Here is a 24,670-nt window from a genome sequence, read left to right as displayed (position 1 = left end):
CTCCTGAGTAGCTGTGACTACAGGCTCACACCGCCATGCTTGGCTAATTTATTTATTTTTTGTAGAGACAAGGTCTCCCCATGTTTCCCAGGCTAGTCTCAAACTCCTGAGCTCAAGTGATCCTCCCACTTTGGCCTCCCCAATCCTACCTGGGGATTACAGGGGCAAGCCACCATGCCCGGCCCATCACTAAAATTCTGGGTGCGACATAGGCATTACTATTCTCATTTTACATACAGATGAGGAAACTGAGGCTCAGAGAAGCAAAGTAAACACAGAGCTAGTAAGTGGCAGAGCAGTTATTTTTAATCTACTTATTTCTTCTCATTGCCTTCAGACTTTACTCAGGCACTGAGGTTGTCCCTTTTTTCTGCCTCTTCCACAAAGCACAGAAGTAAGAGTGGGGCTGTGGGTCCAGACTGCTCCAGGCTCCAGATCTGGCTCATATGCTTCCTACCTGTCTGATCTTGGGAAGACTTACTAGCTGTATACTCTGAACAAGCTCCTTAATCTCTTTGTGCCTCCGTTTTCTCATCTGCAAAACGGGATGATAACAGTACCTACCTCATAGAATTGTGAGGAATCGATGCATTATTTAATTATGTAAAGCTCTTAAATCAAGCCTGACACACAGTACGCAGTAAGCATGAGGCTAGCTGTTGCTTTTCTACTGCGGCCTGTACGTTGTTAGAAAGTTGATTGTGCCCTCCTGCTCCCCCATCCCTCATACGGCCTGGGGTACCTCCTGATCTGTCAGTTCCAAGTGCCACAGCAAAGCAACCCACACCCCGCTTACCAGGGGCTTGAAATCATGTCTAACATGCTGTTTCTAAGATGCTGATTTTTCTAAAAATGCTGATCACAATGGGTTTAGCAGGCCTAAAACTAGCCCAGGAAGTGAAACTTTGGGGAGGAATTCCAAATAACCAAGCCTTTGCTGAAATGCAGAATGGAGAGAGGAGGGATAAAAGTGGACCAGGCTTCCCCCACCCGCCCTGCCCCCATCCCTCCTCCCACCTCCATCCCCTCCTTACCTCCTGTAAGCTCCACAGCTGTGGAGAGAGGAAATGTATTTTCTTTAGAGTTTATAACAGTTGCTATCCTGAGTGCTAACTCAGTTCCAAAGGGTGCATTAGTCTGGTAAAGTGTAAAATATGGAGGCCCTGGAGAATCACCAGGGGGTGGGAGAGGGCGTTCGTGGATCCAGGGTGAGTCTTGGCTGTGGGGTTGTGCTAATGTGCAGAGGGCTGGCCAAAAAAGCAAATGGGACATCCCTGACCTTGCGAATCCATGATGCCCAGGACAGTGACATGGCCTGCCATTATCCCAAAGCCAAAGTCTCATATATGACTGGGCATCACAAGGTCCTTTAATCCCCACCTTGAAGATGGGATCAGTGATCTCTGAGCTACCATTTATGGAGCACTAAGCCCTTTATAGAAACGGCATCGTGAAACTTTCCAACAGCCCCACAGAGATGAAGTTATAATATAACAGGACCTTGGACCTTGGGGCTAGGCTGCGTAGGGTGGATGCTCAGTTCTCCTACATGTGACATTGTGCAAGTTACTCAATCTCTCTGTGCCTTCATTTCCTCATCTGTAAAATAGGGGTAATAATAGTTCCTACCTACTAGGACCTATTGTTGTGAGGATTAAATGAGTAAGCACCTGTAGCACTTAGAAGAGCATCTGGCACAATGGCACCTGTCTTTATGAACCCCCGTGTTACCAACATGGGCCCTGAGGCCATGCAAAAGGACCATGGACCTACCATATATGGCTTGTGAAGCAGGGCCTCAGACCCAGCTCTGTGTGGTCTACAACCAGGGCTGGTGGGACCGCTCCTACTGGAAGGAGGCTAATATACCCCTCTGACCCCTACCCCCACACCCCAACCCACCATGTCCCACCTTCTCAAACACCCTTCTCTCCCTGTAAGCTTGAGTGGTCCCATCGAAAGTGCTAGGGTAAAATCTGAAGCCATAACTGTTCAGAGGTTCAAATGGAGTTTTCCCGGCGCCGAGGAGGTAGAAAAAAACTCAATCTCTCTCTCCCAGCTCTGGAAATGAAGGCAGCCAGGAAGAATCCTCAAGCTCCCAGGTTCCCACGGACCTGCGGAGGGGCCTCACTCCCACCCCACTCCTCCCCTCACGTCGCTGCTGGGGTGACACAGGATGCTAATTAAAACACATCTCATTTTGAAATGTGGGCTCGTTCATCAGGATGGGCTAGGGAGAAACAGAAGAGAGGTGTGAGGTTGTAGACCCTGGGGGTCTCTTTAGTTCCCCATGAAACCTCTATGGGTAGGGTCCCTATCTGTCAATCTTGTTCCACCTCTGTCTGACTTTGCCTTTTTCGATTTTGGCGCCCCTAGCAGTAATGAGGGGCACAGGTATCGCTATTTGTCTTTTTCAATCTATCTGTGATTGACTCTGCCAAACATCGTTTCATCTCTATTTCCATCTCTGCGTCTTTGTCTTGATTTATCTCTGTCTGTCGTTTTGTGTGCCCGCAGGTGCGTGGGTGGGGGTGGAGTTGTCTCACCAAGGTTCTGACCCTTCTGCCACCTCTCTTTCCAAACCCAAGGAGCCGTCCACCGCGCAGAGCCCGAGCCAGGGTACCCAGCGGTAGCAGCTCTAAACCTGGGGCGCGAGCTGGGAAAGGGAGTCCGAGCGAGAAGCGCGCCCCTAGTGCCCCCTCCCTTCGCGGGGGAGGCCCTGGGCGCGTGGAGCCGGGTGCTGGGGCGCTGCAGGCCCGCAGGGCCCCGGTCCCCGCCTTCCCCGCTGCTCGCAGGTGGCCCCCTCCGCGCAGCTCCTCCTCCCGCGCCCCGCCTCCCAGAGCGCTCCCCGGCGCCCCCGCCGCCGCCCCCGCGGCACACCCAGCAGCCTGGCCGCCGCTGCCACCGCGCCACCAAACTTTCCCCGGAGCCGGCGCCGGTGAGTCGCAGCGGGGCGCGGGCTTGGGCGAGAGCGGGGCCGCAGCAGCTGGGCGAGGCTCCGCGCTGACCAGACTGGGATCCGGGGAGCCCTGCAGGGCGGCCGGGACCCCCGGAGCCGGCGGCTTGAGATGGGCGCGCTTGGGTACCCTAGCGACGCGGATGGCCTGGGGAGGGTGGAGGAGCGCGGCTCGCTCGGGGGCATCGCTCCCCTCTCCACATTGTGGCCCCAGCACTCGACGCGCAGACACCTTTAGCTTCCCCGGGCTTGGGCAGGGTGCGCGCCCTGAGCGTCTGTCTTTGGGCTCCGGCGCGCAGAGGGGGAGTCTCGTTTTCTTTGAGCCTCCCCAGAGTCTGAATTTGCTGCTAACCGTAGTGCCAGCCCATCGGTTGAGTGCGTTCTCTGTGCCAGGCTTTGGGCATCCATTATCTGTTGCAATATTGTTATACTCATTTACAGAGGAGAAAACTGAGGCTCGGGGAGGAAAAGTTGTGCCCAGGAGCACCAGCTAGTTAAGGGGAGAGAGTCACGGTTTTGGGGAGAGAGTCACGGTTTTGCTCGGAGTCATCCTCAGTCAAATCACTAGACTTCATGAGGTAAGCCCCAGGCTCAGCGTCACCTGGAGTCGGGGGTAGGAAGTGTGCGGACCACCACTCGCCCTTCTCCTGCAGTTTGGCTGCAGCTGGGGGTGTGGAGCAAGGGGCGGATCACCTCCTCCTCGTTGTACCGACAGAGGAGGATGCTTTGGGAAAATGAGTGGATGTTATGGCCAGGGAGTGGATTCTGGTGACAAGAGCATCGGGGCTGCTCTTTCAGAGATCAGAGTCTAGAAGTTGCTCTCAGTTTTTCTGGAAGGAGCCCAGGAAGTCAGGAGCAGGAGCTGGAGTACGGCAGCTCCTCAAGGAAGTCACGTCTCCCTCTCTGTTACCCCACCCCCAGCCCCCAGTCCTCCATGAAGATCCCACCTCTTCCCTCCTAATTCCCTGATCCCTCTGAAGTGTCCGCTTGCCTGGAGCTGGTAGTGCAGAGATGTTCCAGGCAGAGTGGCTGTCCTCCGGCAGAGGGCTCCCGCCTCAGCCTGGAGCAGACCGAACAAGGCAGGCTGGGAGTCTTGGTGAGCAAGGTTCACAGCCTGGAAGGTGCCTGAATAACTCATTTTATGACTGAGGGGCCAGAAACCTGTGACAGGAGCAGAGACAGAGTGTGTCCCTGGAGCATGAAGGAGAGGGGAATTGAGGGTCTTATGGGAAGAGTCTTGGAGGCAGCCAGAAAACCAGCAGAGACTGGGAGAGAGGGAGGGTGGACACATGAGAGCATCATTATGCATTATCCCACTTAATACTCACAGCATTCTTGCAAGGTAAGTACTGTTATTGAACAGATAGTCTACTGAGGCTCAGAGAGGTTAACTTCCTTGAGATTGCCCAGCTGGTCCCTGGCAGAGTTGGGGTTTGAACACCCATCTTGCCTGACTCCCTCTAGATTTTGAATGAAACTCAGGTGGCAGATGGGACCTTAGGTCCTTCCGTGCTTGTGTCTGGCAGCAGCAGAGATGAATAGAAGAAAGCCAGGCAGCAGGTCCGCTGTTCACAGGAATCCCGGACAACCCCATGTAAATCCCTGAGTGTGATTCAGGCATTTCTCCTGGTGTGGGGAGAATCTATGGAGAAGCGCAGGGGATGCCTGGCATTGTTTTTGTTTTCAAATGTGAAAGAGAATCCCGTGGAGGCAGGAGATGGGCAGGCGCTGCCTGTCCATGATTTCAGAGCTGGGTGGAGGCCGGAGCTGCCTGCCAAGACACCCTGCACCCCAGAATGGTTTGGCCAATGCAGGGCTGGGAGTGGTCCTTCCTAGTCCTCAGCTGAGTGTCCAAGGGAGGAGGGACTTATATGTGAGCCTCCTCCTCTTCGACTCTCTCAGAATTCTGTGTTGGCACTTTCCTCTTCACAATGAAGGAGTGCCTGGCTTTTCCTTAGCAGAGAAAACACATAGCAAAGACATCAAGAGTGTGGGATTCTGGAGCTCACCTGCCTGGGTTCAAATCCCAGCACTGTTGCTTATGAGTTTTGTGGCCTTGGTCAAGTTGCTATGTGTCTCCGTTCCTTGGTTTCCCCATTTTTAGAATGGAGGTATTCCTGACACCTTCCTCACTGGGTTGGTAAGAGAATTAGGTGTGTTCATGTGAATAAAGCACTTCAGTGGTGCAGTGTAATACCTAAAAGTGTTAAGAGTCCATTGTTATTGTTGTTGCTATTAAGGTCAAACAATCCCAGCTCTGTATCCTGGCTCTGCCACCTGCAAATTGCCCAGCCTCTGCAGGCCTCTTGCTTTCTCATCTGTAAAGTGAGAGTAAGTCTGGTTAGATATAGTGTGTGCCCCCAAAGTCTTACTGCAGTCTCAAGCTTTAAATAGCCTGAAACTTGAAGTCTCAGTGTGGACCTGTATAAACTTCTGACACTCTGCTAGGCACTCAGCAGACGCTGGCCATTGCCACGAGTGTCACTAGTGTGGATGATATTGCTGCTACACAGTGCAGCTTGAAGTTTGTGCTCTGGCTTTCTTCTGAGGAGCATGGATTTGGGACAGTTTTCAATCGCATGTTTTCTAGAGGGACAGAACGCTTAGGGTTGGAACCCCAGCTCTTGCCCTCAGAACCGAGAGACCTTGGGCATCAGCTTCCTTATCTGCGAAATGGCCGTTAGTTCTATTTGCCAGTATCTGTTTCTCAGGATCAATGTCAGGATGGAAATGTGGAGAAAAGAAGGAAAAAAGCAGATGGTATAAATGGCAAAGAATTACATGAAATTGTAAGTAATTCTCATTAGCATTCAGGCTGGGAATTACCTATAATTGCTGCTGATCCAAGATGTTTTATCTGAAAGATGTACCTGGCAGAGGATCATTCAAGCCCCAGTCACCTGCTGCCCTCCCTTTAACAGTGATGCTGAGCGTTTCTGAATCTCGGGATGTAATTATAATAAAGCTCCCATATCTCATTTATAAGTGACTCACTTCTGTCATTAATGGTTGTAGAGGACTCAGACACATACTCTTCGGGAACAATGCTGCTGCTGCTGTCAGAGGGGGGGCCAGGATGCCTTGCCTCTTTTATGCATTCATCCTCCCTGCTGTAATTCTTCAGTGATAATGCAGGGGGATCACATGGGCCAGGATCGAAGCTGACAGCTCTCAATTTGTGCAGCAGCTTGGATGGCGAGGGCCATTGAAACCTGCTGTTGCCAGCAGAATGCATGTTAGAAACTATCACATCCCAACAGAGGAATGAGCAGAAGAGGTTGAGAAAGCTGCCCCCAGGGAGTACTTAAAAGCACAGACTCCAGTGTCCAACAGACCTGAGTTTGAATCTTAGTTCTGCCAGTGTATTCGCCGAGGTGTGATTTCTGGCTGTCTTTCCAACCGTATTGTCAGCTCTAATAGAGCAGGGAGCACATTTGTCTTATTCACAAGGACATTCACAGCTCCTAGCATGTAGAAAGTATTCGTGAACATCTACGGAATGGAAGAATATGTGAATGACAAATTGCTTAATTGCTTAACTGGGCCTCAGCTTTCTCATTTGTAAAATGGAGCTAATATAGCACCCACCTTACAGGTTGCTGTGAGGACTGAATGAAGAAATGTTAAGAACAGAATAAACAGTCAGCAGTGCCCCTGATGATAAATAGATGGGCATAAGCAAGCAAGTTGGCTTAGTCTGGGACATTTAATTTTTTTCCTACCCTTGGACCAACAAGAGACAAAAATACTAGTTGTAAGAATGTCCTGTATTTATACAGTACTCTGCAAAGAGCTTTCTTATTGGTTGACTTCTAACAAGTAGGCAGAAATTATTATCCATGTTTTATAAGAGAAGAAACAGGTTCAGAGGGGTTGGTGAAATAAATTACAGAGTTTAGAAGCAGCAGAAATTGGAATATAAATCCAGGTTGCTCCGATTTCTAAATACCAGCTGTTACACTGAGCTTTCCATTGCCCTCTAGAGGGTGGGAGGTGTAGTATTTAGTCTTCCATGAACATGGTATCTCTCTACTTATTTAGGATATTTTTAACATCTTTAACATCTCATGGCATGGTTTCCTAATTTTCCTTTGGTGTCTTTTATATATTTTGTTATATATATATTTCTATTATTTGATAATTTGGATGCTGTTATACATTTTTGATAGATAAATTAGTTGGTTACTTATTGGAGAAATATGCTTGCCTTTTGCATATTGATTTTGTATCCAGAAATCTTGTTAAACTCACTTACTAATTAAAAAAATGTATTTGCAGATTCTTTTGAAAACATATACAATCGTAAGAGGTACAAATAACAGTTTTGTTTCTTCCTTTCTAATCCTTTTATTCTTTCCTTTTTATTCTTGCTTTACTGTCCTTCTAAGACCTTAGTACAATAATGAATTGAAGAAATGGCCAGGCGCCGTGACTCACACCTGTAATCCCAATACTTTGAGAGGCCGAGGTGGGTGGATCACCTGAGGTCGGGAGTTTGAGACTGGCCTGGCCAATATAGCAAAACCCCATCTCCACTAAAAATACAAAAATTAGCCAGGCATGGTGGTGTATGCTTGTAGTCCCAGCTACTCGGGAGGCTGAGGCAGGAGAATCACTTGAACCTGGGAGGCAGAGATTGCAGTGAACCGAGATTGCACCACTGCTCTCCAGCCTGGGTGACAGAGTGAGACTCCATCTCAAAAAACAAAACAAAACAAAAGACAGTGGACATCTTGCCTTTTGCAACTCTTATGGAAGAGCCGTCCACATTTGATAATGAGGTATCATGTTTACTCTAGGTTTTTGGTAGATACTCTCTATCAGATTAAAGAAGTTCCTTTCTATTCCCAGTTTGCGGAGTGTTTCTTTTATTTTTAGTTATAAATGGAAATAGAGTTTTAACAGATGCTTGTTCTGCATCTGCCCAGATGGTCACATGATTTTTCTTTTTCAATCTGTTAACATGATGCATGACATCGACTTTTGCATTTCTGGAATAAACCCAATTTGAGTCATGCTGTAGCATCTTTATTGCCAGCTTTTATTTACAAACCCTTTTGTTTAGTATTTTAAAATCATGAGTTCTTGAGTGATATTCACCGGTGATTTCATTTCTCATGCTTACTTTTCAGGCTTTGGTATCAAGGTTATGTTGGCCTCACAAAATGATGTGGGCAAGATTCCCACTTTTCTGTTCTCTGGAAGAGATTGCACAAGATGGGTGTTGTTATTCCTTGAGGATTCAATGAAACTCCCCAGTGAGGCCCTCAGTGGATTGATGCTAATGTGGAGGGTAGGGAGAAAAGCTAGTTTTGAAGGAGGAACTTGCCACCAATCTGAGTCTTAGCTTGCCTCTGGTGGAAGTAAACAGAGACTGCGAACCTCTGTCCTGAGTGCCATGGGGAGAGCCCAGCCTTGGCCTCTGGATGAGAGTTCTTCTAACCAGACATCCAGCTGAGAGGGACTCAGCCTAGGGTGAAACCTTAATATCTGCTGAAGTCTCCATCTGCTTCTAAAATTGCAGCCACTGCAGACAATATACCTGTATGTTGTTATTCCCTGGTGGCCACAGATTGAGGGACAATCAGATTCCATTGACCATTCCTGTGCCAGTTTTTAGGTCAGGCTCTCCTTCTCTGTCACGTTATCAGTTTTTGTGGAATCTCCATATTAGGACCTAAGGACTATGCCCCTTTCTGCCAATTCATCTTTTCCCCACCCCCAGGATAACTAGATTTGAGCAAGTTTCTCAGCTGGAATCTTGCCTCAGTTGTCTTTTTAATAAAGTGCCAGGCACTGTCCTAACTTGGATCATCTCTCTTAATTCCCATAACAATGCTATGAGGTAGTTATATTATTCCTATTATTCAGATAGGAAAACAAGGTTTCTCATTGTCATCAGTTTAATGGTTTCATGTTTTAGACTAAATTATCGCTCTCTAACCTATTTGGGTTTTGAAGAAAGATAAAAGTCTAAATTAATTTTCCTTCTCACATACTTAACCAATGGTCCTCATCCTGTTTCCCTCCCTGTTTATTAAATCTTTCTTCCTTTCCTTCCCACCTTTCTTTCCTACGTCACCTGCAGCAGCACTAAATTACAATATATCTTTGGAGGCAGAGCCACCAAATCACACTCAACTCCAGGGAACACCATTTGCACAGTTCTGTGTCTTGGGCCTCAGGGCATGTAACCTGGAAACCCAGTCATTGACAGCAGATCTCTTTCTGAGCTGTCTGTTCTGAACTGTTGAACCGTCAGCTGATTCTAATAGTTGACTATCAGACAGGGCCATGGCAAAAAACAGAGGGCACATCCCAACTGGGTAATTGAGAAAGGTTTTGATAAAGAGCCTGTTACCTTGTATAGACTTTGTGGTCCGGGGAACTAACATGGGATAGCGCAGTACCCTAGGGTATCGATGTGAAGAGGAGAGTTGTTTCTGCCTCCAAGTTTGGAGGGGCAAGAGAAGGGAATAAACACTCAATGTCATTCTCCTCCTGCCCTACCTGTGGCCAAACCCAATCAGAAGTGGGTAGACAGCAAGAGAGCCTTTGATGTGGTTCATGGGCACAGAGCACAGGAGGAAGATGGGGAATCTGTGCCATGCTGGTTTGATGATTGTTTGTATAAGTTGTATTTTAATAGCTAACAACGGCATCTGCTTCCCTTCTTTTTCCATTTCTTTCAAACTTTTCCAGGCAATTTTCACTTGGTTTGCTATTTCAAGAGTGTTCCTTTTATTTGCTTGCTAGCTTTTCTTTGTTCCTGGAGAGAATCACTAATCATCATTAAATAAGTACATCCTGCTGCCCCTTGCCCTTGGCCCAGGTGAGGCACAATTCCACCACCAGCCCACACCTGTGGTCTGGAGAGTCTGTGGATGTGATTGTTGATCCCAGGCTCATATTGGAAGCCTGGTTTTCTTTCCTCTGTCCTTGGCGTCTGGCTGCTTGAGTGGTGGGGCCACCCTGATGAGCCCAACATGGGCCTCTGGTAGGGTCTGCATTCATAACACAGCGCCTGGCACTTCATGGCACTCACAGACCTTTGAATGGAACGGCTTTCCAGGCATCTTGAAAGTGGTAAGAAACACTGGGCAAGGATAAGTTGTTTTCCCTGTTGTATCAGGAGCTCAGTAAATATTTTTCAGTTGTTTATTGATTGATTCTCACAGCACTGGGTTTCACCAAGCCTTGAAAACCTCCATTAACAAGTCAGGAACTCAAGATGGAGTTTTCTCCCACCGGTCTCTCCTGTAGGTGGCGGTGGGAAGGGCTGATAAATAGCACTCCTCTGCCCAGCCTGAGCTCTGTACCAATAGAGAATGAAGACAAAAGGCAAGCCTAGGCAGCCGGAGAACAAAATGTCATGGTTATTACTAATCAGAGTGACAGTGGAGCGTGTGGGATTGCAAACGCTGAAGGCCAGGATGGGCTGAGTTGCCCACTCAGGTACAGGCAGTGCTGGGCTCTGCAGGAGATGGCCCCTCCCTGTCCTTCCTGGGAGAGAGTGGAAAGGACGCATGCTCCCTGCAGGCACACTGGCTCCCAAAAGAAGGGGCTGAGTTATACTTAACCTATTTCATCTCTCAGATTCATTCATAGATATGGTCACCATGCAGGGAACCAGGGGAGGAGCCAATGAGGAGCTGGAGAGAAACCTGGGTTATAAGGTGATGATGCTCCCTCGAGTGGCAGGATATATGAGGAATGGGCAAGAAGCATTTTCCTCTCCTTGGTGGGCGAGTGCGGGCAAGGGTGTTGGGGTGATCCAGAGGTCCCTAGCACCTGCTATTATCTGGACCAGCAGGGTATGGGAGAAATAGAGTCCCTGACCTTTCTGACCCTCCTGTCCTGATGACTGATGAACTACTATCTGTTGAGAAAGCGCTCCAGGGCTTTCCATTTGTGATGTCACCCAGTCCTCAACAGCTCTACGAGATGCACATTCATGTGCCCGTTTTATAGATGAGACAACTGAGGCTAGAGCCAGGGAGTAACTTATGCTAGAGTGTGACTGGGGAGACCAGGAACGAGGCTACTGCCGTCATCCAGATGGGAGAGGAGAGCCACTTGGACTAGCAGTGGCCAAGGAGAGAAACAGATAGATTGAGATGGGTGTGGAGTCCATGCGTAGGACTGGACAGGTGGCTGTGTGTGGTGAGGCTGGATGGGCTGTTATGAGGAGACAGAGTTAAAGCAGTGTCTTGGGTAATTTGTGGTTATTCTTGGGTTTTGTTTTGTTTTGTTTTTTGTAAAATAGATGTGACCCTCCTAGGCAAAGATTATTCAAAGAATTAAGAATTCCACAGGCACCATCACATCTGCACATCTTACTGGAGCTGAAGCTGCTGCTCACTTGCTCTTAATTGGAAGTGCTAGCTGGAGCATGCTTAGGGGGAATTAAAACGTGCAGACCTGGAAGAGGTCTAGTTGGGAAGGAGATCCTGAGACAGCCTCCCCTACTGCCTTCTCGCCCTTCTGATCGCCTTAGAGGTGGTCACTGCTGCATCCTGCTGCACCGCCGAGTTTCCCGAGCTCCTCCCCACTGTGCATCTCCCCATCCCAGCCTCAACGTAGGCCTCCTCCTCCTTCTGCACCCCCAACACAGGCTTCTCTATCTCCAGGCAGCCCCCTCCTATCCCCAGAGGTCCCTTTCCCAGGGACAGATCTGACTGTTTCACTTTCCTGCTCAAAATCCAGTGACATCCTCTGCAGCCATTAAATAGAAGGAAAGCTGAATTGTACCATCTGGAAAGATGACCGTGATAAATGCATTGGACAAGAGCAAGTGGCAGAATGACCTGGCCAGTCTCAGAAGGCAGAGCACAGTGGTCAAAACACGAGCTTGGAGGCTACAATGAGACTGAACCAAAGCTCTACCACTTAGTCACTGTATGACCAGGAGCAAGTTCTGAATTTCTCTGTGCCTCAACTTCCTCATCTGTGAAATGGGAATGATAATAGTCCTCACCCCTATAAAGTTAATATATCAAATGTGCTAGTCCAGTGCTGCTCCTAGCAGCATCCAATAAACACTAGTTATTACATTAGCATATAAATACATGTGAACACATATAATCATAGGTCACATTGATGCCTATGATTATATGTGTTCTCATGTATTTATATACACCTCTCTCTCTTTTCACCTCATTCTTCAGGACTCAGAGGTATTCTCTTCCAGGAAGTCTTCCCTGAACACCCCCCACCCCTAAGGCTGAATTAGGATCCTTCTCTGGCCTTACAGCATCCCCAGACTCACATCTTCCATACATGTCCTTATTGTCACCATCGGTCCCCCCGTGGCTGTGAGCAGTTTGAGGACATAGGCTGTAACTGATTTCCCTCCATATCCCTGGTATCCATCGGTGTGTGAGGAACGTAGTGCACCCTCTGGAGATACTTGTTGAATGAATGAATGAATGAATGAGCAGGACTTTGAAACATGAGGGATCAATGGGTAAAGACGTGGAGGGAAGACAGCCAGGTATAGGGGATGGCCTGAGCCAAGGCACACAGGTAGAAAGGGATGCTCCAGAAGGAGCACACAGCCGGGGCTGGCCATGCCTTAGACAGTGACAGAGAGGTTAACAGGAAGTAATTAAGATGCTCAAGGTGGGCAGGGGCCAAAGCAATGTTCTGTGTAAAGCAGGGAAAGGAGATGTGATAGGGTGGGCGTGAAAAAGGAAGGGATGGATTGAGGGACAGTGTTGCTTCTTTCATTTAAATCCTTATCCCCCAGGCTGGGTTAGATGCTTCCATGACACCGTGCACTCATCAGGATGTAAAATAAATACCTGGTTTACCTGTATCTACCACCAGGCTGGAAACTCCTCGAGAGATGGAAACTGATGGTGTTTTTTTTGTTTTGTTTTGTTTTTTAAAAAATCTTGTACACAAAGATAAACTATTTCCTCTTGCATGCCTACTTTTTCTCTGCCACGTAGGGCTACAGATGTAGATGGTGTTGAGCATTCTGATAACTGGATATTAAGAGAAGTTACTCCAGTTCTTGCGGGAATAGAAAATTTATAGCTTCTCCAATTCAATGGAACCCATTCTGTCAACCCTACTTCCTTTACTGAGTCCTTGAATCAGCTGGAAACAGAAACAGCAGTGCAGTTCACTCCCGGGTCAGATGCAGACGCAGGCCTTTTGAGCAGTGACCCGCCGAAGAACAAGTTCTCCCTGAATTTCTTGGTGCTGAACTGAATGAACTTGAACTGCTTGCCACACCCAACAGGGAAGGGTCCCAGCAGCAAGGTGCAGGAAGGTAAAACAGGAGTTGGAGTCTGTTCATGGTGATCATGTGCCGTGCGGTGGGGAATGCTGGGACAGACACAGCTGCTGCCCTTACAGGTGACAGAAGTGAAGAAGACAGCTGCTAGGCCAGTAACAACAAAGCAGGATGTGACGTTCTCATATGAGAAAGCACAGTGCTAAGAGTCTCAGAGAGGCTAAGTGACTCGCCTAAAGTCACACAGCTTATAAGTAGCAAAGTTGAAATGGAGATCCTTGACTCCTTTACACTGTGCCGCAAAGCCCATCAAGGTATGATGCTAGCTGCCTGAAACATTTGGGGCAATAGCCCAGCATTTTGTAATCCTCCTCATTCTCTGCTTGTTATCTCGCATTGCAATCATCCATTAATTCCCTCCACCTATAAATGTCAAAAGTGCCCATTTCTAGGTACCTGGCATATATCCTTTTTCCTGAGTTCCATGCTGGATAACAGGAATGAGTCCCAAAACTAATCCTTGAGGTTCTGATATTGAGTGCTCCCTCATACTCAGAGATTTAGGGGTTTTTTAATGCACATGCAAGAAGAGAAGAAAAAGCAAATGAACGATTAGCTCTGTAGATTGAAGTACAAATTTTGAGGAAGTTTCAGGGATTTGAACATTCAAGGTTTGGAACTGACATTGGGCCGGGTTGCCCCATCAGTGCCAAGAATCGTTACGGTGACCTCACTGTGCCAGCTCTGAATACAGAGGGCTTTCTCTGCATTGGTCACCAGGAGAAACCTCTCTCCGAAATCAAGCATTTTTCTGATGAATGCGTTTTACTTCCTTTCATCCCAGACACAGAGCTGTGTGTCTATCTGTGCACTAAATGTTACTTTGAAAACACTGCAATTTGGAGCTGATCTCGGCTTCTGTGCTTATTAGTTTGTAATATTGCCCTCCCAAGTTTTCTTGGCATCGCTTAACACGGAGAAAGGGAATAATGGTGTATATTGAGCGTCTCCTGTGTGTTGGGCTTTGTGCTGAGAACTTTATATTTGTCGCTTCCTTTGCTCCCCTAAACAACCTTGTGAGGTCAGGACTATGATGATCTGCATCTTGGCCCTAATCAGGACCCATAGGCTCTCTGCACCCTGGGCCCTCCACACTGGGCAACCAGCCCTTCCCAGACACATCTTGTGCATCCTCATCACTGCTCACATATGCTCCCACCTTCTCAGCCCGCACAAACCCCATGGCGCCATTGAGTTGTAGACTTAAAACAAGTGAATTCTGGGGTATTTTTAAATTGTGATAAAATATACGTAACAACATGAGTGAGTGCTAAAATATGTGAATTTTTACCCCATGAAGCTACTGAAAAAGAAAGACAAGAAGGGGAGAAATGCTCTTCCCAAGTTCCCCTGTTCATGCACATACCAAATAACTCTCCTCTCTTCTCCACTCCACCATTCATTCAACAACATCTATTGAGCACCTCCGGTGTATGAGGTGCTTCTCTAGGCACATGGGATTCCTGCAGAACAGAAGGGACAAGCATTCCTGCCCTGGTGAGGCCTACATTCTACTTTCTGGCTTCTCCAGGCCTGCGACATCTGCTGTCCCCTGGATTCTCTAGGCCTGTGACATCTGCTGTGCCCTGGATTCTCCAGGCCTGTGACATCTGCTGCCCCCTGGCTTCTCTAGGCCTGTGACATCTGCTGTCCCCTGCATTCTCCAGGCCCATGACATCTGCTGTCCCCTGGCTTCTCCAGGCCCACAACATCTGCTGTCCCCTGGATTCTCCAGGCCCACAACATCTGCTGTCACCTGGATTCTCCAGGCTGTGATATCTGCTGCCCCCTGGATTCTCCAGGCCTGTGACATCTGCTGTCCCTTGGATTCTCTAGTCCCATGACATCTGCTGTCCCCTGGATTCTCCAGGCCCATGACATCTGCTGTCCCCTGGATTCACCACACTATGACATCTGCTACCCCCTGGCTTCTCCAGGCCTGTGACATCTGCCGTCCCCTGGATTCTCCCGGCCCGTGACGTCCGCTGTCCCCTGGATTCTCCCGGCCCGTGACGTCCGCTGTCCCCTGGATTCTCCCGGCCTGTGACATCTGTCTCCGGATTCTCCAGGCCTGTGACATCTGTAGTTCATGGTTTGTGCAGCCTCATGGTTTTTGATTTCTGCCCCTGAGCCCAATCAACTGTTACCTCCCTATATGTTTCACATTCAGCCTCCTAAGAGGGAATTTGTTTAGTTCAGTCAGCCAGTATGCACTTCGCTGGAAATGTTGCCGTAGGCTGCCTGTCAGTAGCCTGTGAATGACTGTGTTTGGGCAGGTGCTCATGGGCGGTCCAGTCCTCAGTAACGGGGTCATGACATCACGTGCTCAGCTCTCCTCAGAGGGAGACTTGGAGCCCAGCAGGCCTTGCCCATTCACTTGACAAGTATTTATCAACAGTTAATATTTTCTCTACCCAATAGGTGTCAGGGATTGTTCTGGGTGCTGAGATACAAAGATGAACAAGGAGGGAGAGCCTGCCTTCTTAGGGCTTCCATTTCAGCAGAGGGACATGCAGGAGAGGAATCAAGGTGTGAGGAGAAATGCAGTGGTAAAGATGAGCAAACAGCATGTAGAAGAATGGGAGGGGTCCTTCTATGTAGGGTGGGATGGGCGACATTCGAGTCAAGGGAGAATTGAAGCATGCATGCCCGTATCTCAGGGGAAAGCATTCTGGGCAAAGGGGACAGCAAGGCCCGACTAGAAGGGGTTTGGAATGTTCCAGAAAGAGTGAGGAGACCAGAGGGGCTGGGTGCAGTGAGTGAGGGTGAGTGTAGGAGATGGGGTCAGAGGTCACAGGGCCAGACATGGAGGGCATTGTCGGCCACTAGGAGGACTTGGCTCTTATTCAGAAGACACTGAGAGCCTCAGGGTTCTCAGCCTGCAAGGATACAATGGGATGTGTGGACGCACAGAGGAAGCGGGGGACCCTACCAGAGGCCAGTGCTGTCCAAGCCAGGATGGCAGGGGCCTAGGCCAGGGTACAACATGGAGGCGGTGAGAAGCCAAGAGCTTCCAGGTCTGTTTCGAAGGCATGACTGAGCGTAAGGGACATCTCTCTGATGCACTTGCCCCCAGTCACCCCGGTGGACGCAGGCACTCCTGCCGCCCGGTGCCACAGTGGGTTGCCTCATCTATAACATGAGCGTAATCATTGTGTCTGCATCCTGGGGCGGCAGTGAGCATGCAGGGCCCTAGCAGGACACCTGGCACAAAGCGGACACACAATGATGAGAGGTGCTCCCGCTTGTGAGGAACTCTGGGACTGGGGGTGCAGGCTGTATGTAAAGAACTCCTCTAATATGCGATGTGCCCCATGGATTTGGGCCACCCCCTAGCCATACCCCATCCAGGAACCCAGGAGTGAGCTCTCTCTGGTTGGAAATGAAGGGAGAGACCCGTTTACTGAGCTCCAACCAGGAGCCTGGGGTTTTCTCCAACTTATTTACATCCCCACAGCCCCGCAGAGCAATGGGACTTCCAGTCCCATTTTGTAGAACATGGAGGAATGCAGGGATTTACCCACAGGCCTGCAGGAAGGAGCTGAGCTCAGGCCTGAACAACTGACCCCCAGCCACAGGGCAGGGTGGTGTAGTGATTAGAAGCCTGGGCTTGAGGTCTGCAGGAATCTGAGTTTGAATCATGGCTCTGCCACTGATTGTCTGTGTGGCTCTGAGCACGTTCCTTCTCTCTGTGCCTCAGTCTCCTCATCTGTGGAATAGGATCATACTGGGCTCCTCGCCTGGTGGGGGTGAGGAGTAAGGGAGGTGATGGATGTAGCGTCAGACATAACCCATATGTGGGTGCTTAACGGATAGGAGCTCCCGTCCCTCACCCCCAGGCCTATGTCTCGGGCTCCTGCATGGCATCCCTGCCAGCAGTTTGAAGTAGACGCCTCATTGCCAGCTGCTGTCATGGAAACGAAGAGATGGGGGAAGTAGGAGAGGCCCGGAGGAGTGAGGAGGGGCCATCATTCCATCGCTCACACCCCAGCCCACCTTATCCAGCTCACTATAACAGGGAGGGCTCAGAGCACAGAGTGGGGGTGGGAAGACAAAGTAATGGAGGGGACAAAGGCTGGTTGGGGCCTTTGTTCCTACAGGGAGTGTGGGGTAGGGAGCACCCCCTATGAGGCTTGGGCAGGCTGAAGCCCGGATGTGACTCATTCTAGAAATCCTCGTCCATTGGCTCTTCTCTCTGCACTCTTCAAGAGGCAATACATTCTATTTCCCTTTGATAAAGCTCCCCATCCCATCTCCATCAAGACGAAGCTGATGAGCCTTCCGGCTACTTTTGTGATTCAGTATCCACGTGAGTTGCTGTCTTGCAGACAAGAACTGTTTGGAGTTTGGACCCGGTCTTCCTCTTCCTCATCCAGGTGTCCTTCAATAACTAGATCCACTTTTGACACCTCATCCTTAGAAAAGGGTCCCATGCCCTTTCTCCATGCCCCAGCCCTCTGGGACCCCATCCCGCAACTCTTACTGTCTCCTCCTCCCCACAGTGTGCAACCCTTGTTAGGCCTGCCTCCCTCACTAGGAATGCAGATTCCAGCTTTGCGGGCCCCAGAACTCAACAGAAGGGTGGCTTGGAGCAGCCCAGAGCTGAGTTGGAATCCCTGCTCTGCCACCACGAACGAGCAGTGTGACAGGTGAATGACCCCTCTGAGTCTCAGTGTTTTGATCTGTTCAAGGGGTTGAAAACTGGAGCTGCTTTCCATGAGTTAGCCCAGGCCAAGCTCCTGCAGACTGTAGTATCATGATTGTCATTTCATGCCTTTATAAAACTCAGGAACAAAGAAGGAAGCAGAAAAGCAAACTGCAGACATGCTTTGTTTATAAAATTAAGTCATTTCTCTCAGAGATGGAAAGAGGTTGCTGAACTCTTCCCTTGGAGATGTCACCAGCTTTGGATAAGCTTGCCACACATTTATTTGTGCACCTACTGTGTGCCACACCCCACAATGGGCAGTGGGAAGATAAATGGGGACAAAGCATGCTCCGTGCTTTTGAACCTGCGGCCTGGTGGGGAAGGCAGACCCGTAACAGGCAGTGTAGGCAAGGAGCCCACTATGATCCTATTCCACAGATAAGGAGATCAAGGCACAGAGAGGGGAAGGGACATCTCAGAGTCACACAGCCAGTCAGTGGCAGAGCCAGAATTCAAGGTAAGTATCATAGTCAGATGAACACAAGGGTTATGAGCACACAGAAGTTGGCAGGGAGCACTTATCTCAGCCTGAAGACCCTGGGAAAGTCCCCTGGAGGAGGAGGTATGCCAGGAACATTTCAAAGAGGAATAGGATTTAATTCAGTTAAGTAAGGTGAGAAGGGCTTTCAGGCAGGAGGTATCGTTGAGAAGAGTACAGTGGTCTGAAAAAGGATGGTGTGTGCAGGAGGCCGTGAGGAGATAGGTTAAAGTCAAGCATGAAGTGAAGGTTAAGGGCAGGGTTGTGGGAGATGAACAAACTAGAGAGACAAGCAGGGTCATATTGTTGGAGGACATTTCATAGTTAGGGATTGCCTACCTCCCTGTCTTTTTCTAACCTAGAATCTCTTCATCGAAATGAGTCTGCTTAAGGGACACCAGGAGACCAAAAGGAGTTGCAGGGTTTTGGGGTTTTTTCTTTTTTTTTCTTTTTTTTTTTTCTGAGACAGAGTCTCACTCTGTTGCCCAGGCTGCAGTGCAGTGGCGTGATCTCAGCTCAGTGTAACCTCCCACACCCGGGTTCAAGCAATTCTCGTGCCTCAGCCCCCCAAGTAGCCAGGACTACAGGCGTGCACCACCACACCTGGCTAATGTTTTATTTTTAGTAGGGACAGGGTTTCACCATGTTGGCCAGGCTGGTCTCAAACTCCTGACCTCAAGTGATCCACCTACCTTGGCCTCCCAAAGTGCTGGGATTACAGGCATAAGCTATGGTGCCTGGCCAGGGTTGTAGGGTTTTGACTGCCCATTCATTCCCTGGGATCTTGCTCATCATGCAGTGGCCCCCGCTGCACCAATGTGACTCAGGAGCTTTCTTTAAGAAATGCAGAGTCCCAGGCTCCACCCTGGACCTGCAGAATCAGAATCTACAATTTAACAAGCTCCTGCCTTACAGACTGAAATGCACTGGGCTAACCCATGCAATGCCAAGAAGCATTGAGACATCTGCCTCTGGCATCCTGGCAACGAGGAACTTCTCACTCTTCAAGCAGTCCAGGACCCCTGAATAACCATGTGTCATTGGTCTTAGAGGACTAGGAAGGGACTCCCTCAACTCTGGGACTGCTCTCAAAAGATGTCTGAACCCCTTTTATTACCTCCCTGGGTTCCTTGGTGACACGTATCCCTATCTCTGTTGTCTCATCGGAAGCAGGATGAAGTAGGATATCTAAACTCAACTTGCTTGCTTACTCAGTAAGGGGAAAACATTTTTCTCTGTTCCGTGTTATAGTCTCCAGAGAAAATATATTTGCACAGGGGATTTTGTAGGTGCTATTTGGCTGCTTCTATGAGCTGATTTATCTTCAAGAACAGGGCACCTAGACCTTGTGTGGTATCACTTGTGTCACAGCCTATGTTTGTTCATTTGTGTTGCCTTGAGAAAGGGAAAATGATGACACAGTCTCCCCAATCTCCAAAGACCTTGTAAACCAGGCCAAGTGTTTTGGATTTTTGCCAGGGCACTAGAGAACAAGTGAAGAATTCTGAGGAAGGGAGTGTCAGGTTCAATGTTGTTTATTTAGACACCACTCTGCCAGCAATGAGGGAGTGGCAATGAGAGTCTGGAGATCTCAGGGTGGAGGTGCAGGGGCCCAAGTGGGAAAGATAAGGCCTGGGTCTGGGCAGTGGGCCTGTTGGGTCACACAGCCCCAGCCCTCAGAGGGCCCCTGCTTTCTCCTACTAAGCAGGCAGTGGCTTCAGGAATTCTGAATTCATTTTCTGTTTCATCTGCTGAACACACACAGCAGATAAGCTTAAAGCAACAATTTAGAACTGAGAATAGAAATTGGAACTCTCTATGGGTCATATGTGACCCATGAAGTCATCTATTTAGATCTGAACAATTTGGGAGCTGCTTGCTAGAATCTCGACCTCTCCTGGCAACACCTCCTCATGCCTACACCAGCCCCTGGGGACTCAGGACCCCCAGACCCAGCTGAGAAGGGGAAGAAAAAGAAGCAAGGTCTTGAAAATACTTTTGTGACTTTTGGTCAGAATCTTCTGGGAGCAAACTAGAGCAGTGTTTCCCAAAGTCCCTCTGTGGGGCCCTGGATGAAGAGGTTCCCTGGCTGAATAAGCTTGGAAATGCTGAATATCATATGCCCTTCTTAGGGACTTGCCATACTTAGTAAAGGGTGGGGACTTTGGGTCAGACAGTACCTGGCTTTGAATCTCAGCTCCACCATTTACTGTATGATCTTAGAAAATGAACTTTTCTTGGGTTGATTCATTCTCCTTGTCTGTAAAATGGAAATAATGATCATGCTGATGAAATAAAGTTATGATAATTACTGACGTAATACATAGCACATGTCTGGCACATTAGGAAATAGTCAAGGAAGGGTAGCTGTCAAATAATAATTATATATATATATACACACACACACACAGACACATATATATATATACACATATATATATGGGTTTTGTTTTGTTTTGTTTTGTTTTGTTTTTTGAGAAGGAGTCTCGCTCTGTCACCCAGGCTGGAGTGCAGTGGCACGATCTTGGCTCACTGAAAGCTCCGCCTCCCAGGTTCACGCCATTCTCCTGCCTCAGCGTCCAAGTAGCTGGGACTACAGGTGCCCGCCACCATGCCCGGCTAATAATTATATTTTTGATATTTATTATTAGATTATCCTTTATAAAAATGTATTTTAAATATACAAATTAAAATATATAAAATCAGTTTTTGTTTTACTTTTAACGGCTCTGAGAAGTCCTGCAGTAAAATCTGTTTGACTGAACTCAATGTTTGTGAATTTATTTGATCTTGGAGTCCCTTTTTTCATATAACATAGAGGAATTTCCTGATGAATTCATCTTCTGTGGGACTCACTTAGAGAAATCCTGATTTTGTGTTTTGGAAACAGTTTGGGGAGGCCAGTGTGTCAGGATTCAGTCCAAACAGATTCTTCTAGGTGTAAAGAGTTGTGTTTCAGCCTCAGTTCTTTCTTCATTTCCTCTTCCCGCAAGACTGCCATTCAGGCATGGGATAACCACACCAGAATTGTAGGGCTAGGGGCGAGGGGTAGGGCTTGAAGATCTAGCTCAGCCCTGGGAAAACTCCTACTCATCCTTCAATACCCCATTCCAATGTTAACTTCTCAGAAGCCTTCACATCTTGCCCAGATTTAGTGGACCATTCCCACAACCCTCAAGGCCCACAACCTCCAGTAGAAACCTCACAATCAATATGTACCATATTGAACTGTAGTTATCTGTTACGTGACTGTCTCCCCAGCTAGACTGTGAAGCTCTTTGGGGAAGTATCATGTGTGCATCATCTCAGTAATACCTGCTAGCACTTGATCAAGACCAGATTCCATGGCTTACCTTCTAGGGATCTCTAATAACTCAGCTGGGGCAGGAGGTGTGAGGAGACAGCCCTAGGTCTTCTAAAGGTACAAGAGGCCCTCTCAGTGCCAGCAACTCTGCTGAGTCCCAGAGCCTTATGGGAAGAATCAGAGCTGATTCCCTCTGATTGCCAAAGGTGTGGCTCAAGGTCTTTCTGGGGTCTCTGAATGCAGAGGCCCAGGAGGCAGGAGATGGTGCCTGTTGGTACTTCTTTTGACATGGACTTGTTTAGAGAAGAGAAAAACATAGCTTCTGTGGTGAAAAGGCAAAGGAATGACTTAAAAAAAAAAACAAAAAAAAAAACAACACTCCCAATCTCCACTCCAAAGTTCACATACCAGTGACTGTAAAACTGGTGGCGTGTTGAGAGTTAGGTCCACGGATGTTTAATCTTGGAGGAAGATAATTGTCTCCAGTGCTCTGAAGGCTGGGGGTTCCCCTCATGCACAGGGACTGGAACCTGGGAGGCTGCTCCCAGCTGGCCCCTACAGCCTCGGGATTCAGCCCCGGGCATGCCAGGGCCCCAGCAGTGCTGGTGGAAAGAAGCTGGAAGCCATTGCGGGGTCTGGGTAGCTGTTGGACAATAGACTCCCCCCGCCCCCGCCCCCGCCCCCGCCCCCGCCACTCCTGCCCAGGGCAACATTAGTAAAGAAACAATGGGCCCTGGGGCCGGGCGCGGTGGCTCACGCCTGTAATCCCAGCACTTTGGGAGGCCGAGGCGGGCGGATCATGAGGTCAGGAGATCGAGACCATCCTGGCTAACATGGTGAAACCCCGTCTCTACTAAAAAAAACACAAAAAATTAGCCAGGCATGGTGGCAGGCGCTTGTAGTCCCAGCTACTTGGGAGGCTGAGGCAGGAGAATGATGTGAACCCGGGCAACAGAGCAAGACTCCATCTCAAAAAAAAAAAAAAAAAGAATGGACCCTGGATTCAGGCCTGGATCCAACAGGTTCCCACTTGGAGTGTCTTGCTTTCACGGTTCATGTGGATCAGGACCCCTCTCCCCATCAGTGTTTGGTGATACAGGATGCTGAGCCAGGATACAGTAGACAGGAAGTGGGAGGGCAGGGCTGGGGTTGGGACACTAAGGGTTGGTCAGGTCTCAGGGTCCCAGCTGGGGAGGATTCCTCAGAGAAATAACAACAAAAATAATAATGATAATAGCAGCTTCTGCTACTGACCACTTAACTTGTACCATTCAACCCTTTGAAGTAGGTATTTATCCCCATTTTGCAGATGAGGAAGTTAAGGATCAGCAAGATTATTCAGATACCCCCAGGTCATTTAGCTGGTAAGCAATAGAGCTGGGTTTCAGATTTAGGTCTTTCTGGCTCCCAAACTCTGTCTTCTGACCATTAGGCCATCCTGCCTGTATCCCAGCGGGGGATGGGATGGGTTCCCAGTTGTATAGTTTATGCTGTGGGTCTGAATCCTTCAAACCCAGTGTCCCTTTTATAACAAATAGTTTGCAAAGCCCTCTTCAGCATCCTGAAATGCAGTTAATAGATTATATAATCCACCTACAAATACCCAAAACAGTAGTCATAATACTAATACACTAACCACACAGTAAAGGAGAAATAAAAGGAAAACCATTTGTAATAAAATAAAATAAGAATACATATTTCACTATGTAAGTATTTGGGCTGCCTACATTGGAAGATTTTCTGAAGCAGTCAGATGCCTGTAACCACATCTAGAATCAGGTTAACACAGAGCTACAAATGCAGATGGATACACACATATGTCGAATTGATAACTCAAACACCAACAAGGGACTCAACCCATGGTGAGGCCCTGAACAAAACCATGTATCATCTTCCTTCAAGTTACATGATCAGAGCAATCTTAGAAAATTCAGAATAGGCTGGGTGTGCGGGCTCATGCCTGTAATCCTAGCACTTTGGGAGGCCAAGGTGGGCAGATTGTCTGAGCCCAGGAGTTCTAGACTAGCCTGGGCAACATGGTAAAACCCTGTCTCTCCAAAATAAATAAATAAATAAATAAATAAATAAATAAATACAAAATTAGCCAGGCATAGTGGTACACACCTATAGTCCCAGCTACTCGGGAGGCTGAGGTAGAAGGATCACTTGGGCCCTGGGAGGTTGAGACTGCAGTGAGATTGTACTACTGCACTCCAGCCTGGGTGACAGAGTGAGAACCTGTCTCAAAAAAAAAAAAAAGAGAAAATTCAGAGTAGATTAAAACTGTGTAATGAGATTTTGTGTTTACAGGTAAATGGAATGATGGACTCTGGTCTCAGATAATTATAAAAAAATTTTCTACCCACCTATAGTCCAGGAAACATTTGAAAGGTGGACAGGACAAAGGACAGTTCTTCTCCAGAGGCCAGTTGTGCCCCCCATATCATTGTGATTATCCAAAACGCCCCCTCCCGCTATTTCCAGATGCCTCATGGAAAGTGGTACACCTCGCCCCATTGTGCACCGTTCTCCTAGGCTAACGTGGGGTGGGGTGGGGTCTGAGGATTTGTGAAGCAGCTGGGCACCAATGGTACCCACCCCTCCAACACACACTGTGAACTCCAGGGCTCTGGCTACTGCTCCAGGTATGGCCCACTAGCGGACCTGAAGGTGCCCAGTGTCTCTGGTTGGCTCAGGAAATGGGCGGGCTAAGCCTACAGCCAATCATAATTAGGGAGGGGAGAGGAAAAATTAGTGACTATTGCATGTCTCCTCTCTGCCAGGCCCAAAGTCATGCTGCTAATAATAAAATAATAGAATTTGAAAAGGACGATCTCACTCCAAATGAGATGTTTCATATTTTACTTTTAAAAATTAAGATAGTAGGTTGAGCATGGTGGCTCACGCCGGTAATCCCAGCA

At 48.4% G+C, this 24,670-nt stretch overlaps 1 protein-coding gene across 1 annotated transcript in view; it reads left to right on the top strand.

Annotated features, from left to right (window-relative positions):
• Nucleotides 1-2,868: 2,868 nt before the first annotated feature.
• Nucleotides 2,869-24,670, top strand: part of HRH1 (histamine receptor H1) — a 110,047-nt gene continuing 88,245 nt past the window's right edge. Inside the window, exon 1 of the mRNA XM_009200218.2 lies at nucleotides 2,869-2,938. The gene's annotated coding sequence lies outside the window, so the exon portion shown is untranslated. The remainder of the gene's footprint in view (nucleotides 2,939-24,670) is intronic.

Source organism: Papio anubis, chromosome 2 (assembly GCF_008728515.1).
Source record: "Papio anubis isolate 15944 chromosome 2, Panubis1.0, whole genome shotgun sequence".
NCBI lineage: Eukaryota > Metazoa > Chordata > Mammalia > Primates > Cercopithecidae > Papio > Papio anubis.
This window is presented reverse-complemented; position numbering and strand designations above follow the sequence as displayed.